Source organism: Polypterus senegalus, chromosome 7, assembly GCF_016835505.1.
Source record: "Polypterus senegalus isolate Bchr_013 chromosome 7, ASM1683550v1, whole genome shotgun sequence".
Taxonomy (NCBI): Eukaryota; Metazoa; Chordata; class Cladistia; order Polypteriformes; family Polypteridae; genus Polypterus; species Polypterus senegalus.
This window is the reverse complement of record NC_053160.1, coordinates 150,452,994-150,471,208: the sequence shown is the minus strand read 5'-3', so window position 1 is coordinate 150,471,208 and position 18,215 is coordinate 150,452,994.

Here is an 18,215-nt window from a genome sequence, read left to right as displayed (position 1 = left end):
TCTATCTATCTATCTATCTATCTATCTATCTATCTATCTATCTATCTATCTATCTATGTCTGAGGTTTGCCTTCCAGATTCACTCTAGGTAAGCACTACCACCTTGCTGATGCTATCATCTCCTTTTTCTCCAAAAGCCCTGAGAAACCACCCATGAGGGACATTGACTCCGTCCATTCTGGTTCTTCTGCTGAGATTCTCCTGGCATAGCTGCGTCTCATTCTGGAGAGAGCTGACTGCTAAACAAAGCACCCAGCCAAATTCTGACTGTTTTAAAGAGCAGTAAACTAACCTGAGATAATTTTTGCTTTTTCCTGCAACTTTACGTGCCATCAAGCACCTGTTTATTTTGGGGAGGTATATATTAAAAGGGGCAACCCAATTGGTGACATAAGATTTTATATTGTGGTCTGTATATTCCTTTGGTTGATGACAAGAGAGAGACAAATAAATAGATACATCTTTATTTCTCCATAATATGCCTTTTCAAACGCTAGAAAAAATGTAACAAATTTAAAGCTTTAATGTATTACAAAATCAGGATGACTGTTTTTTAATATTTTTTCTTTTATTTCCCAAAGATGGATTCTTGTTTACACTGGTAAATAACTGGTAATGGGAACACTTCCCTGGTGTCCACTCAGTTGTTCTCTGAATAAGATGACTGTGTATACCTACATAATTAAAAAATTAAATTATGGTCATGACCATTGTTTTTTTAATATATGTATGAATTTACATTATTTATTCATTTTCACTTTGACCCAGTTATAGAGAAACAAACACAATGTTTACCATACTAATATACTTCACAAAAGTCCTTTTGTACCACCAAAATGTAAATATAACTGTGGTGATAATATTCTGCCCATTAGTGTACTTTAATGAGAATGATTCAGAGAAGTAAAGAGTACAATGAATTAGGAGATTGAAGGTTGCAGGAATTCATCAAAATTGCTTTCCTGGCAAAAAATATAAGGTTTGCTTTCTGTGCAATATGAGTATCAGGTTTGCACACTGGACTTAATATCTACATTATGATTTTTGTTTAAGTTGATATAGTGGCACAGTGAGCAGAGCTTTTACCTAATAGCTCTAAACATTTGGCTACCTATTCTGGCCGGACTCTTGTCTGGGTGTAGTTTGTGTGTTCTCACCATGCCCATGTGGGTTTAAGTCATTGACTTCATATTTAAAGTTTTATCAAAATCATTTTGAAGGTTGAAAAACTCGGTAGCAAAAATGCTAAATGCCCTTTTAAACACTGTGCAGATTCTACCCTATACACAGTTATGCTACATAGATAAAATGACTGGACTGTAAAATGTCACATTAGACAGGCCAAATATGCAGTCTCGCAGGAAGGTATTGAGAAGAGAAAGCAAAAATAACTTTTGACTTGTAATGCAGATAACCAAACAAAAGTAAGGAAGAAAGGGGGGCATGTTCAACATGCAATGTCTTAACCAGACAAATATGATAATGTTATGTGACTTCAGACATGGTAAAGGTTTGGGGCAGCCACTCGTATAATATGTTTCTGGCTGCAAAAATAAAGAATTGTAATGCAAGAGTAGTTTACAAGACTGAGTCCAAAACAGAACTGAAATCCAGAGGAGGGGAGTGAGGTTTTATAGGGAGTCTTGGGGAAGTGATGTCATCTTTAGGGCTGGGAAAGGAAGTGACGTCGTCCTTGGGGCCACTACAGGAAGTGGCGTCTTCAGAGTCGAGGCACCGGAACCTGGCGGGATTATGCAGAAAAGGTCTGCAGGGAACTTAGAAAGAAAGTCAGTGCACCCCACCGCCCCCTGGTCGGGTGAGTCAGTACCATTCTCTAAGCCCTTTAGCTGCCGCCTACTCGCATGTGTGGCTTTTTACAGAAACTCTTTAAATAAATGAATGCATAATTAGATAGATTGATAGATAGATAGATATACATACACACTATGATCTAGTCACACACCAGAATGACTAAAAAGCAAGAAAATTAAAAGGAAAGAAAACGTCTGACTTGGCAGTATAAATTGAGGCATCATGCAGGTGTATTGCTGTTAATACAAAGGAGACCCCATAGTGCTTCTTGACACACTTCTGCTGAATATTTCATTGGCTGAAACTCCTCCGTGTTAGGGTGTCAGAGAGAGGATGTGCAGCATTGTTCATAATGGCACTCGGTCTTTTATTCTTTGTTTATCCTATAAAATAAAGTTTACTCTGTGGGTGATACCATTTTTTCATTGATGTCTTCTTGCTGCTGCAGTAGATTTAGTTTACATTCCAGTGTAATCACTACCTGTGTGGAATCTGCACATTCTGTGTGTGTCTGTGGGCATTTCTGTGGTTTCTTCTTTTTCTCACACATGAAGTGGAAAAAAGAAGGTCTGTAAAACGAAAGAAGAGATAACACAAAGAACCGTCTTACAGGCAGATGATCAACCTATTTACTCTCTTCAAAAATAAATATTAAATACAGTATACATTTAAAGTTATACTTATAATGGTAGCAGTGGTGAAGTGTCTAGCACTGCTGGGCACAGCTCGAGAAACATGGGCTCAAACCAGTTATGGAAGAAATTAGTTGCATTTTTTGTTTAGCAGGAGAGACATAATTAAAAAAAAAAATGTGCCTGCAAGAACAAAATGAATATAAAATTCCTTTCTGATTTGGGTTTTTTTTTATAACCATAGCGATCAATGAATGTGCAAATTAAATACCAAATATTAAATGCCATAATCAATCGCAAAATCTTTACTACTAAAGTCTTTAGTGGCACAGATAAATTCCTATATAGGAGTGCCATTTTAGATGCCAGGGCCTGGGACTAAACTGCACTAATGGACCCTACACAGACTAAGTCTCATAAAGTTCTAGTCATTTAACAACGCAATTACTAACAGAACATCATTAACTTGAATTTTATATTATTAAATCAAATGTAAAACATTATTCACACGTTTACTATTCATTTAGGCACAAATGCAAAACACTACCAGCATGTTTTTTTTTATATTTAAAGCCTTAAGCAAAATATTATAAGGCTCATATTTTGTAATATTATAAACCAAATGCAACAAAAATATCCTTCCAACATCATGTAAAACACATATAATAAATAACAGATCCTCTCTTCCCAAACTGTTTTCTCATAGAATCTAAGCTTGAGCTTTTGTAGTTACCAAGTCTGCAAAAGTCACTTAACATGCAAGCTCACAGTCAATGGGCAAAATTACAAGATGGCTAAATCTTCTTGGTATATCGGTTTGCACAGGTAAGTGAATTCTCATGGACTTCAGACCACTGTCTTTAAAAGGATCTCTCAGTCAGCCACTGTGTATAATCTGGCTGAGGAGAGAGGTCACTTTTATTCTGTGGTTGGCAGCAGAACAGTACCAGCAGGGAGCTAATGTGTAAAAATAATAATACATTTAATTTATTCGTAAGCGCCTTTCTAAACACTCAAGGACACCGAACAATAGATAAAACACACATTATAAACAAAACTAAAAATATAAAAATTAAAATCAGTCAGAGCAATTGTAATCAGAGAGAAAAAGCAGTCTTAAACAGATAAGCTTTAAGTTTTGATTTGAAAAGAGAGAATGAGTCAATATTTAAAAGCTTGCATGATAATGAGTTCTGGAGCTGGGAAGCAGAGCATTCGGTTATGGTGGTAAGATGGATGAAGGGGACAGTCACATGAATGAAAGAAGAGGATCTAAGGGTGCGGGAGGAGGTCGGGCAGATATGGAGGGGCAAGGTTGTGGATAGCCTTAAATGTTAACAGGAGAATTTTGAAGTCAATGCGGAACTTAACCAGAAGCCAGTAAAGCTGCTGCATGACGGGAGTGATATGGTGAATACAGGGGGTTCTAGTAATGATACAGGCAGATGAATTCTGGACCAGTTGAAGCTTACAGAGGAATTTGCGAGAAAGACCAAAGAAAGGAGAATTGCAATAATCCAGATGAGAAGTGATAAGGTTATGAACAAGGATAGCAGTGGTGTGGGGAGTGAGGGAGGTGCGAATATGATTAATGTTACGCAAGTGGAAATATGCAGACCAGGCGATATTATTGATGTGGGACTAGTACTGTCAAGGATGACCCCCACACTCTTAACCTGTGGAGAAAGAGAAACAGAGGAATTATCAATAACAAATAAAAAATGTTCAGTTTTGGATAATGTTGATTTTGTACCAATGAGGAGAACCTCAGTTTTGTCTCTATTTAATTTAAGAAAATTTACTGAAAATGTATCAGGTTTAATTACTGCTATGTAATCAATAAGCGAGGAGGGTGGAAAGGAAGAAGTAGGTTTGCTGGTGAGGTAAAGCTGGGTTTCATCAGCGTAAAAGTGGAAGTTAATGTTATATTTACAAAAGATATTTCTGAGGAGAAGGAGGTATTTAATGAAAAGAAGGGGCCACAGGACAGAGCCCTGGGGTACACCTGAAGTAACAACGGTGGGCTGGGATGTGAAAGTTTTAAGCTGAATGAACTGAGTGGGGCCTAAAAATTACTAATCTAGTGGAGTGTGGGTAATGCCAATCGAAGATATTATATACAGGTATATTATATATTAAATAGCGTCAAATGTCACTCAGTTCAAATCATTATACATTCTGACCTTCTGAAACCCCACCAAGATGTCTCAGACACTCTTGTCAGTATTGTCACCTCTGCAAATACAATGAATTTCTGCACATACCGTTTTGTGCTGCCCACAAGTCCAGGGCCCAGGAAGAGTACTTGTTGGTATGCCTGTTTTCAAAATATTACCAAACTTTCTTGGTAATATGGTTACAGTGTCCTGAAATATTTTACCTGAACAAATAGAGATTAATTATACTTGAGACATAAACATAAAAAACAAAGTGTTATGACATTTCATCTTCACTCTGTTATTTTTTGGCATAATGGCGCATAATTGCAAACACATATTGCAATCTGATAAAGTCAAAGCACAAAGTGTCTTATGTGACCTTCTAAAGGTGCACGTTTTGAGTGTTCCTCATGACTGGGTTGAACGTTTCTATTGATATACAATTTGGTTGCCTACAAGCCTGAAGTAGAAATAGTGCGAGCAGAAAATGCATGGAGTTGCAATAGTGAATGCTAAAGCAGATAGCATGCCCTGGTGGTATGGATATCCCTTCACATATTTTACATTCAGAAGAATCCACTGTAATTGATATATTGTCATTTTGTTCAGTATTCCTAATCATGATTAGTCAAGTACATATCATTAGTGTTGCGTTCATAAATTAATAATTGTATTTTCATTTTTTAATTAAGTATCACAATATCAGCCATTGTTTTCCTTATCTCTAAAAAGAACTGCATATTAATCTTGCCTAAAATTGTAATTACATTACCTACACTTAAGCATGCAATCTGCTTTTTACAAAAGCAAATAATGTTTTCTATTTTCTCTTCATTAATCCTGCCCAAAAAACTACTTACCAGCTGCCATTCAGAAATCAGCTACACCACATTCTCAAGCTGTTAGACATCCATGTGCCCTCCCTAGTGGTATGATAAAATACAATCAAGACTTGTTCAAAAATGCAAAACCTATCATTTGTGAGCTGTCCAAATCAATTTTAAGGTTTATCTTGTGTGGAACAGAGCGTATTTTCCAGTGCCCTCACATATAATCAAGTATAAGAATATTCCTGTCAAATCCACAGTAATGAAGACAAAGCCAGATTAGAGCAAGTTTTAAAATTATTATTAAAGGCAGAGAAAATTATACATTTAAGATCTGTGTTAAGTATTATTTTATGATGCATAAAAAGATCTTGTAATTTAAAGGGAATAATGTCTTTACAAGTTGAATTTCTTGTGTGATCATTTTAATGTTTAGCTGAAGCTGTTGCATTCGAGAGAGTGAAAGAGAGAGATGCATATTTATACATAATTGTCTTGGCAGATAGCAAATGTGGTAAATAAAAAAATCTGTATTTAGCTTTTTTGCTTACCATATTTTGTCTGCCAAGAACAATCTTTAAATTCATATCATTCCAATGCAAATAGTAAAAAATAGCATACAGATATAACAGTTCAAACCTGTAAGGTCTCTAGGTGAAAAATCTTTTGTGGTATGTGAAAGAAACTGAACACCCCAACGAAACAGACCAAAAATGACCATGTGAGAACAGGGGCAGAGATAAAGACAAGCCAACATATTTGCAGTGAGGCAGGATTGGCAACTCTCGACTCTACTGGCATCGCACATGCCTCCAACATGAGTTGTTTTACTGAAAAAAAATTCTCAGGTACTACGTTTTGTTAAAGGAAATGTTTCTAATTAAAGCATGATTCAAAACTTAGCTGCATTCCCTGCGAGATCTCAAGTGTTGGGGGAGGTGAATATGATTAATATTATCACACTGTCGCCCACATGTGTGACATCATGTAGGCAGACTTTCACTGCTTTTGCAGTCATACAGCTCTGGAAAAGCAGAAGCTTGGAATATAAAAAAAAAAATCAAATATGTTTAATAAATATACATATAATCTAGGAATTTGTATCCTCATGTCAAGCTGTTTCTTATTTTTCTCATCCTTGCTTCACCATAGAAGTCAGGTAAGACTGACTGTTTAATCCTGGATGCTGTGTTCTGACAGAAAAGCCAGAAACGGATTTAAACGGACTTTACATCTATGATGAGGCAGAACATTTCCTGTGAGAATGGGATTTCAATAAAACAATTGAAATACAAATAATAACAGAGTGAAATAAATACCTTTAAAAGATGTCTGTCCTCTATTAAAATATTTAAATTTCATGGTTTTATTTATAACCTGTTACTTGCTTTGATTTATTTCTATATTCCTTAAATATGATATTGGTACCCTCATGCTTTGCTTGTTGTATGTTCATTGATATTTGGTCCTTTGTGTGTGTAAGCTTTTAAATAAAACCTTATTTTTCAGTTAAGAGGTAAACAAGCACCTATCTAATTATTTTAGTTTTATACATTTACTTGAATCTGCCACTACACATGACCAGTAAGAAGTGTCAATGCTGTAAACATGAAGCAGACACTACTGCAGCACAAGCCACAGGAAGTTGCAGCAAGGTTTGTCAAGATCTAGCAAAAAGAGAAAAATCTAAAAACAATGACAAATTAAGTATTGATAGAAAGACTGGGAAAAGAGTGTGAAGAAGGGAAGGTGGATAATAATATGTCATACTTATTTTTATTTTAAAAGATAGGAAAAAATTAAGCACTGTTAATAGACAGAAATATACAATGCTTTGGCAGAGATAACTGTGAAAAATGACTCTGTCACATTTCTGATCATGCTTCTTCTATTACAGATTTATAGGAATCCTGACCAGACTCCAGCAAGATCAGGTGCAAGGCAGGATCCAACCATAAGTGAATGGCAATCCATCAAGGATCATACTGTGGCTCATACAGAGCCAATTATGAATCATCAGTAAATCTACATTGCATATGTTTGGGATATTGGAGGAAACCAGAGAAGCCAGAAAAAGCCTATACAGACAAAATTTGAAAAAATTTTTCAAAATTTATACACACAGTCACCGTGCTACGAATGGATCCAAGTACTCTGGACCTTTAAAGCAGCTTTGCTAACCACTGTGCCACAATGAAACCATATGCTATATAAGTATTAGAATATTAGAATAGGTAATATGCAGTATCCATTCATTTTTTGGATGATAACCTTTCAGTCAGTATATGTCTTTAAAGCCTTTACTTTTCTATTGACTTCTGTACATATTTCTCTGAGGCTGTGTATTATGCATAGTATGCTGTAAGCTTGTTAATCCAAATTATAACATTTAGGGCTTGGGGAAACAAATTTATTTAATACTGAGAAGCAAATAAGTCAAAAGAGCTAAACAAGAATGATAGGTTTCTTCAAGTAATTTATTTGTAATGTTATCTATAAGGGTGGCACAGTGGCGCAGTGGTAGCGCTGCTGCCTCGCAGTTAGGAGACCCGGGTTCGCTTCCCGGGTCCTCCCTGCGTGGAGTTTGCATGTTCTCCCTGTGTCTGCGTGGGTTTCCTCCCACAATCCAAAGACATGCAGGTTAGGTGGATTGGTGATTCTAAATTGGCCTTGGTGGGTGTGTGTGTCCTGCGGTGGGTTGGCACCCTGCCCAGGATTGGTTCCTGCCTTATGCCCTGTGTTGGCTGGGATTGGCTCCAGCAGACCCCCGTGACCCTGTATTCGGATTCAGCGGGTTAGAAAATGGCTGGATGGAAGTTATCTATACTAATAAAAGGCACTCATCTCACTAATTCTCCAACTTCCCGTGTAGGTAGAAGGCTGCAATTTGGCAGGCAGATTACTTACAAAAGTTAAGCAGGTTTCATTTTGAAATTCTACACGTAACGATCATAACTGAATCCTACTTACGTACATACATATGTCTATAGCCTGCAGCTCGGTCGTTGTGTGAGGCGGGGTTGGGGGTTGCATGTTGCGTCCTGCGTCCTACATCCCCACGCCTCCCACATAGTTGGCAGCCTGCCTTATATAGATTTAAATGCTTAAACGAGCAGAGCAGACACGCTGGCAAACAACACTGAAAATAAATATTCGCGGGCTAATCCACAAGTTCATAGAGACTCAGTCGCTAAATACACGCGGGCAATTCCACAAGTTCATAGACACACTGCCACTAAATATTCGCAGTCAAATCAAAAAGTTAATACCAGGAATGCCTGTTAAACATCTTAGATTCACGAGTATCGATTTGGGTGGTGAGATGTCTATCGAGGTGATCACTGTAATATTTACAGTATATTTACATTTTTATATTTACATTGACATGTATTATTATCAGGCATGGTTTAGGCACCTATGTCATCAGGAAGGCACCAGAAAAAGGGACCACAAGGTTAATATTATGGAAGTTAATTTAGAGCGCGGATGCCGTGAATGTAAGAGCTGTAATAAATAAAGTTCCCCTGCATACTTTAAAAGAAAGTCTCGCCATCATTTCATTTTTCACAATTTGTGAAAACAAGACATGGTGTCAGAATAGACAGTCATGGATTTTGTTGGAGTTTCCTAACCACGAATTGACTGGGATTCTCTTAACCTGCCGGGAGAATGGAAAAAGTTCAGACAGCACGTGGAGCTGATGTTTTCTGGCCTGCTAAAAGGCAAAGACGAGAGTGAGAAATGCAGCTACCTGCTCCTGTGTACTGGGGAAAAAGGAAGAGACATTTTTAACACATGGATTTTCACCCAGGAGGAAGCCAAGGTACTGAAAACTTATTATGACCGTTTTGAGGCGTTTGTCATGCCTAAGAGGAATACGATATTCATGAGAATAATGAGTTTAATGAGAAGACGCAGGGTATAAATGAGACTTTTGATCACTTTGTAACGGAGTTAAAATTGCTGGTGAAGGACTGTGCTTATGCAAACGAAGATTAGATGGTCAGGGATAGAATAGTGTTTGGCACAAACTCAGTGAAAGTGTGAGAGAAACTTTTAAGTGCCGGGTCTGAGCTAACATTAAATAAAGCCGTAGACATCGCAAAATCACACGAGATGGCACAATAACAGCTGTGAACCTTCGATGCATGTACTCCGAGCGGCTAACATGAACCAACTGTGAATGCAGTACGCAGACAACAAGCAAGAGCTCCAAAGAGCGCTGAACAAAAAACGCATTATACAATTGAGAAGGCAGCAAAAGAATATGAAGTGAGTGAAGCATACAAGCATATTCATAAGTGCAGCTACTGCGGAAACAAAGCACACGGTGGAAAAAGTCAATGTCCAGCTAAAGGAAGACAGTGTAAAAAATGTAGTGAATTGAACCAGTTCGCTAAATTTGCAGGACTGGGAAAGGTAAACCCGTGAATGCAGTGTGTGATGTCTCAGATAAAGAGGAAGACGAGCTGTTTATTGATGCAGTAAGAAAGGAACGACCCTCTGAAGCTGAACAAGCCTTTGTAGACATATCAATAGGAAAGCAAGGTGTAAAGGTTAAGTTTAAATTAAGTTCATAGACACGCTGCCGCTAAATATTCTCAGGCAAATCCACAACTTAATACCGGGAATGCCTGTTAAACATCTTAGATTCACGAGTACCAATTTGGGTAGTGAACACTTCCATGAATGAAACCTGTTATCTTTACAACGGTTGACAAACACGGAATGTAACTTGAACACAACACATCCTCCAAATACGAACCTGATTGAAAGAAATAATGATAATCAAATCCTTGATGACAGCAACACTCACAACAGTCACAAAACAATTACATTGACAATCATGTTACGTTATTTTAAAAATGTTTCCTTTTCTTTTTCATAACTTTTTTAACACACTACTTGTCCGCTGCGAAGCGCGGGTATTTTGCTAGTAAGTTATAAAGTGGAAGCCAACTGCAACAAAGTGCCAGAGACATAATGAATACCAGGGCATATATCAAGAAAAACTGATGAAGCACAACAGGGAAATATTTATTAGTGTCACCAACAGACCTGATTATTATAATGTCAACGATCTTCTTAAAAGTCAATGCTCATTCTAAGACACATTGCCTAAAAGATGAATATATATATATATATATATATATATATATATATATATATATATATATCTATATATATATATACATATATATATATCTATATATATAAAATTCTTTTCGCGTTTGAAACGGAAATTACGTATGACCACAGAACATAATATAATACAGGAACTAATGACTTCGTTTGTGGACGCCATTTTTATATCGTCTTTATGAATTGTTATTATTTGTGTGAGAGGTACTTTACTGATATTGAAAAGAAGTAAACACAAACACACCGATCTATAGAAGTGCGCCCCGCATCACCCTCTCCCAGCCCTCCTGTCTGGACTCCAGCGCTGAGCTGTCCGCCGCCAGGTGCGTTCTGACAGAGAAGTTTTATTTATTCGTCCAGGTGACTGTCGCGGAAACTGCTACATTTTAACTTTTTTTTAATTGGCAGTACTTGATAGTAGAAGAGATGAGGAAAACAGCTTTGCGTCTTTCTACTTTTTAACTGCACCGAGCTGTAAACAGTAGTGCAAGGTTGTCAGGCAGAAATTTGCAGGATCACATAGAAAATGTAATTTCTATACCACAGCGGTCGTGTAGCGCCTTTCACAAGGGATATGCTACCGAGAGATGATCCAAATACATTTAAGCTGCAGTTAGTGCTACTTACCTGTTGTGTTATAGTGCCTTTAAAATGTACTTTACCTAAAAGCACTCCAGTACTGCTCAATGTATCTTTACTTCTTACATGTTAATGTTTTACTGTTTAATAATTTATATACTATATTTTACTTTTTTCCCTTGCACTCAGTGAGCGAAGCCACTGGGTAAATCAGCTAGTATATATATATATATATATATATATATATACTATCTGATTACATATATATATATATATATATATATATATACTAGCTGATTACCCAGTGGCTTTGCTCACTGATATATATTTGTTTCGTTGACATGTTAAAAATCAGATATACAGTACATCTCAACATTTCACATGAGAAGACTGTATAAATGTTGACCCTTCAATGGGATTGAGTAGGTGAGTCACCAGGCTTGCTGGCTATTGAGAGTGGAGTAGCTATCAGCAGAGTACCTGAGTGGCTAACTCCATTACCAAGAAGAAGATTGTACACACATTTAGTTGCCATAGTGTTGTCACAAAAGCTATGTGTTAAGTTGTCATTGTTTTTGTTGAAGTGTCTATCCAGATGGTTCTAGTTGACTGGGAAGTTGGTATTCAATTGGTGTGGTAGTGTATCCTTTTTGCCTGGTCTATTTCATGCTCAGATAAACAAGAATGCTTCCCATGGTTAGAAAGAGTACAGAAAACGTGCTTATTTTTTGACGAGTTAAAGATGAGAAGCTCAGTTTTAAAGAAGATGTCAAATGTGCAAAGACTTGAGATGATTTCCTTTGACTTTTCAAGCATTCTGTATGACACCAGACAAGCCATTAAATCCAGGAAAGTTAAAAAAAAAAAAAGGATTTTTTAAAACATAGGTGCTTGCATGAGATAAAATAAATAATGAAAAGGCAACTCCAGAGAGAAGAATGGAGGACATATACCAAATAAAGTCTCTGAGGATAACAGCCTGCGTTTCCTCTCCTGTTGACTGACTTGCAGAGTCAGGAACTCCACTCCACATGATTTTAAGCATGAAATGCAAATACATCTCTTCCTTATGTTTCTAAATTTGTTTTTTCCAACTCTGGATTCACATTTATATTCATTCTCATTCATTCATTCATCCATTCATTTTCAGAAACTTCTTAATGAAACCTTTTGGGGCTGCAGTGAACTGAAGTCTATGGTTACGAAAACTCTTGAGTGCATTCATGTTATTGTGACAAATTAGAAGAGATCCAGAGATGAAAGAAGCCAAAAGAGTAGTTTTTGTCTGAAGGAGTCTCAAACATGGGAACACCAAAATGACCATAAAGCAGGCTAAGATCTTCACTTCATTGTAACGAACAGGATCCAAGTTCAGAATAATGTTTATTTAAGAAAACACCCTCGAAACAGGCTTCTTTCTTCCACAATACAGTTCTTTGACTATTCCATTCTATTTTTCAGATCTCTTTCAGGTGAGTTTTGTCCTTCTCTTCTCCAAACTCAGCTCAGACTCTGTAAAAGAAGATGGGTACAACTTCAAAATGTTGAGATACCAGTCCCGGAAAATCAGTGTGAAAATAAACTACAAAAAGGAAGGGGACAGTTAGTCCTGAGGCAATCTGGTTCTTGTTACTACTGTGAAAACAGGGCTATCTGCATGGAAGATTTACTGTCTTTGGGAGCAGCATTCAAAATGAAAGGCAACTTCCAGTTGTCCTTCGTTGTATGTAAAAGAAGGACTGAAATGGGTAGGGTTTCCAGTGGTATGGACAGAGCTGATGTCACAGTTCGCCCCTATTTTCTAGCTCCAATCAAACAATGAAGAGCAGTTACCAACTGTGTTAATCGCTTAACTTTTCCCATCACAGCTAAGATTACTGAAGTTGAGCAGGTTCTTTCTGATAATGTTTCTAACCTGTACATAGAAAAACATAGAAGATCATATTTAAAACATTGACTGCACACATTGTCAATACAGAGATCTTTAAAGATCTCTGGGTACCAAATAACGTCCATTACTTTAATATTGTGTTGGTTAAAGAAGGCTGGGAAAAGTGATTATCATGCACTGGAGCAGCTCCACCCATGAATGATACAAATCATAAATTGGAGATAACTAAAGATGACTGGAGCACAGGAAAAAAGAAAGAGAGTGGAGATAGAACTAAAAATGTAAGGTTTCATTGTCTTCTGATTCCTTCCATACTCTCACAGTATGAAGGATATCTGCATGGACAAAATTACAATTGCACCTAACTTAAAAAAAAAAATTAATACGTTTAATGAAAGCAAACTAAGATATTTATTTTATCAATATTGATTCTTCCAGCTGAAGTCAGATGAAGTGGTAGCCATCTAATAATATCTGTTTGATGTTTTCCATCTATTGCAGAAATGATATTTTAATAGATTCATATTTTTTCTATGGCTATAACTCTTAGATATTGGAACTGACCTCAGACAATTAATTAAAATTGATCTAATTTAGTTTGAAGTGCAACTTAATTCACTGGGAAAAGTACATTCTTATTCAAGTTAGTTTTGAACCCAGAGATACTTTAAATTTCATCCAGAAGATTCAATCGAAGTATCAATGATTATTATGTTTCTGCAATATAGAGCACCATTTTATTAGCAAAGAGAGATGCATGTTGTTCACTTCTTTTCTTAAGGTCTCATTTATTTCTGATTGTTTCTGGGTTTCTGATAGCCTAGAGTTCAATAGCAATTAGTAAAATGCATTGCTGATAATGAGCTGACATGTCTCTTGTGGGAAATAGTCAGAATTTATTTTGTTTATGCTAGAAAGGGGTGGTCACTAAATTAATTCCCCTGATGGAAAACTTTCACCCTATATACAGACTTGAGTAAACCTACTGTGAGAAGCAACTTTGCATAATCGTGTGAAGTCTTTAAAGAAGTGAAGTCTTCTCTAAGAAATGACAGGTGCAAATACTAAATAAGTTCCCGTATGGTAAAGATTTCTGATATAAATATAGCCTTGTGATTGTCTCCTATTCAAAGTGGGAATCTGTGCAAATTTTGGTGGACATAGGGTCAGTGGCATGGACTTGCGTACTAGGCGAATACACATGTGGTGTAGCGGGTCCACAGCTCACGTCAAAAAGGCCACTTTTTAAATAAATAATCACCACACTCATGGCTTAGAGAGGGGGCATGGTATTTGTGGTTGGAAACGGTACCCGGGTGGATTCGTGATCTGGGCGAATCTCACTTAAGTGCACAGGTGAGGAGTCGTCCACATCCATAATTGTTCCCGGGAGCTACTGATTTACACATCTGATCCACAACCCCGTGATAAATAGAAGTGTGAGGCGGCTAAAAAGGGGGAGAAAAATAGAAGAAAAAAAAAGAAGTGAACGGAGGTTGCAGGAGAAGAAGGCTGGAAGCAGGTAGAGGAAAGCTGGTGCAGGAGAGAAGGAGAGTGAGCAAGCAAAGGCTTGCGCTGTATGTAAGCAGCTAGGAGAGGCAACAACAACAACAACATTTATTTATATAGCACATTTTCATACAAAAAAAAATGTAGCTCAAAGTGCTTAACGTGAACCCGAGTGGGGTGTTTGGCTGGCACCCAAGGGCTGGCGGTAGTGGTCGCTCCTGCTGAGCAATTGGTTGGGATTAGGAGTGACCAGGAGAATGCGAAGGCAGCGGGAGTTGGGGACTTGGAATAGAAGCCCCAGTGTGAGCGTCCTGGTCGCTGGGGAGCCCAAGTCTCGATCTAGGTGAGCAGAACCAGAGCCAGGGATCAGAAGGCCACCAGACCAGTAGAGCGAAGAAGGTCAGCTGCAGGTAGGGCGACGCACCTGTTGCGAAGCCCGATGGGAGAAGCACAGGAGCCGCCAGGTAAAAAAGAAGGCACCAGGCTTTGTGCTTTTAAAGAGACTGTTTCCAGCCATTGTTTTAACTTCATCGTTGTTTTTAAAGGATTTTTTTTTTCTAATGGACTTTAACCTCTACGATCTCACCTTGTTTTTATTGGATTATTTATTTGAAGGTTAGTGATGCACTGCACTATTTATTTGAACACTTTGCTTTTGTTTGTTGTTGTTTTAATAAAAGCACTTAGCACTTTTGCACCATCCCCTTGCTTCATTGTTTGTGCCTCACTGTACAGCTCATCGGTAACATTACCGACAGTGTCGGGCCCGAGGGCTCCCGCAGCAAAGCCAGAAGGGAACATGGAGCGAACCTGCATCATCAAAAAACAGCTTTATATACAGAGTGACACACGAAAATAAGAACTTTTGAAACAATCTCGCCATTTAGTGCAACATCGCACACTGCAAGGCAATCAATGGCAGCTGTGCGAGAACTGTTCGGTAACCGTGTCATCTCAAGATTCGGTGACATTCCCAAGCCCTCAAGATCACCAGATTTTTTTTGTGGGGCTACCTTAAGAGTCAGATCTACACGACTCGGCCAAGGACACTGAATGAATTGAAACAAAGAATTCAAGACGCAATTCGTGGTATCCCAGCTGAGATGTTGCAGCGATCAATGAGGAACCTCAACAGCAGATTGGAAGAATGCATACGTACAGGAGGACGCCATCTACAGGACGTAATTTTCAGACATTGATAATTTGGATTACTGTCTCTTAAAAGGCAAGTTGTAGTGATTTAATTGCTGTCAATAGATTTTTTTGTTGGATTTCTTCTATTTTTATTGGGTTTTTCAAAAGTTCACGTTTTTCTGTGTCACCCTGTATTAGACTAGCAGTGTTACTCAGCTTCAATTCTGAAATTCTGAAAGTCAATGGACCTCAGTTAGTGTTGCTGGTTAATCAGATGTATCAGAAATACTATATAACTAAATTAATTTCTTTCCTGTATGCAATATTTTTATTGTTTACCAGAGGCTAATATTAGTTTACTTCAGCTTTTTACCATTTAACATGCAACATGCAATTGCCCATGAGGCCTGGATGTCAATTCCAGCTCTTCCTTATGACTTGACCTTTATTGATGGTCACTGCAAAACAGAATATTACAGGGAACTATATTCTTTTAGACTGAAACTAGTAATCAGTAGGAACAACTTAGTGGTGTTGGCGTGGAAGAGATTGCAACAGAATTCTGTATTAAAGGACATCATTATTCAGTAATGTTACAAAGTTGATTTAAACCTGATTCATTCAAAGCTAAATACTGCTAGCAATCTTAATTCTCCATTAGCCTCAAAGCCTCATTATACAGTGAGTTCACATAAATGTCTACCAAAAAAAAGTTACTAATTATTATTATGCACTCAAAAGCACAATGCTCTTCTCTTACTATCATACTCTGAAAAACAGAATCTCCATCAACTATAGAAAAAAATCACACTTCATTCTGTTCATCTGTGGCTTGGATCCTTCAGTTCATTTATTGTTCTCTTTGCTTTTTTAACTTCGAAAAATGCTTAATGCTGGTTGTTGATTGGCATTGCAAACTGAATGACGATTTGCAGGTGGACTAAAGTGTTGGTTGTTTTAAAAATGCAAGGCCAAACACTGTTAAAAATGGTATAATCTGTTTGCCTCATATTTTTTTGTCACATATGATGTACACAGTAAACTAAAATGCACACTTGGCCAAATACTTCACGCCACCACAATTCCTCTGCCCAAATCTCACTTCGTACATAATGGCAAATATAACAGCACAACAGTTAAAAATTCATTATGTTCTGTGTGTGAGTTTGCAATAGTGAAACTTACTTAAAAATGGTATTTTCGTTTGGGAGTTTTATTATTTTGTTTTTTTTTATTTATTTTTTGGGAGGGTGTAGAAACTAAGACAGGAAGACAACTCTTTAATGGCTTGTCAACACATTTCTCAGAAAAGAGGAGGTTGGGAGCATGCAATGATACAGCATGTTGCTGCCCCCACCACATGGGGATCCCAAATTAGGGCCCAAGTGCAACTGTGCAATTCGTGACACCTCAGCACCACACTAGTTCGAATGGAAGGGATTTTTTGCAGTGGATGGAGTGCCAGTCCTGCCACCAACCCCTGGGTTTTCCCTGCAAGTTGGAGGACCTGCTTGCAGGGCTGGATGCAGGTTAACATCCTACCCAGGTTAAGGGTCTTGCTCAAGAGCTCAACACAGTGGAACCACTTCTGGCATTTACAGAACTCAAACTGGCAACCTTCTGATTGCTGGTACAGATCTCTAGCTTCAGGGCCACCACTCCACCCACTCAGGACTCAGAAAATGGTCCACCTAAAATAAATGGAAGAAAGGTGTCTTTTGTAAATGCTGCTTCAGATGATTTTATCAGCACTCGCAAAATTTAAATTCAACAGTTAACAAAAGTTTGACAATGAACATCTACTTTTAACAAATATAGTTTCATGTTATTTTATAGGAAAAGGGCACTTTCTTTATTCATAGCTAGTGTTTTCACCCAGGACCTTAATTGTTATTCAGTAGTGTGACTACCGTATAGGATGTACACTTAGTAGTATCTTTATTTTTTAGAGTGGCAGTATTTGGCAAATTTCATGGTATTTTCTGGTAAATCGTGCATTTACTGAAAAAATTATTAGAAACACCTGCTTATCCATGTATTTAATCAGCATCACAATGCATAAAATCGTGCAGATACAGGGCAGGAGCTTCATTTAGAGTTCACGTTAAACAACAGAACTGAGTAAAAAGTGCTCTCCGTGATTTTGATCGTGGCATGATTGTTGGTGTCAGATAGACTGGTTTGAGTATTTCTGTAACTGCTGATCTCCTGAGATTTTCAGGCACAACAGTCTCCAGAGTTTACTCAGGGTAATGCAAAAAGCTAAACAACTTCCAGAGAAGGACAGTTCTGTGGTCAGAAATGCCCTGTTGATGAAAGAGGTCAGGAGAGAATGACTAGACTGCTTCACGTTGACAGATCACCACTCTGTGCAACTGTGGTGAGCAGAAAATCATCTCAGAATGCACAACACGTCAAATCTGGAAGTGGATAGGCTACGACAGTGGAAAACCACACCCAAACCTGTCAGACAAGAATGGAAAGCTGAGGCTGAACTGGTTACAGGCTGTCGATTTCTACTTTGGCAAAC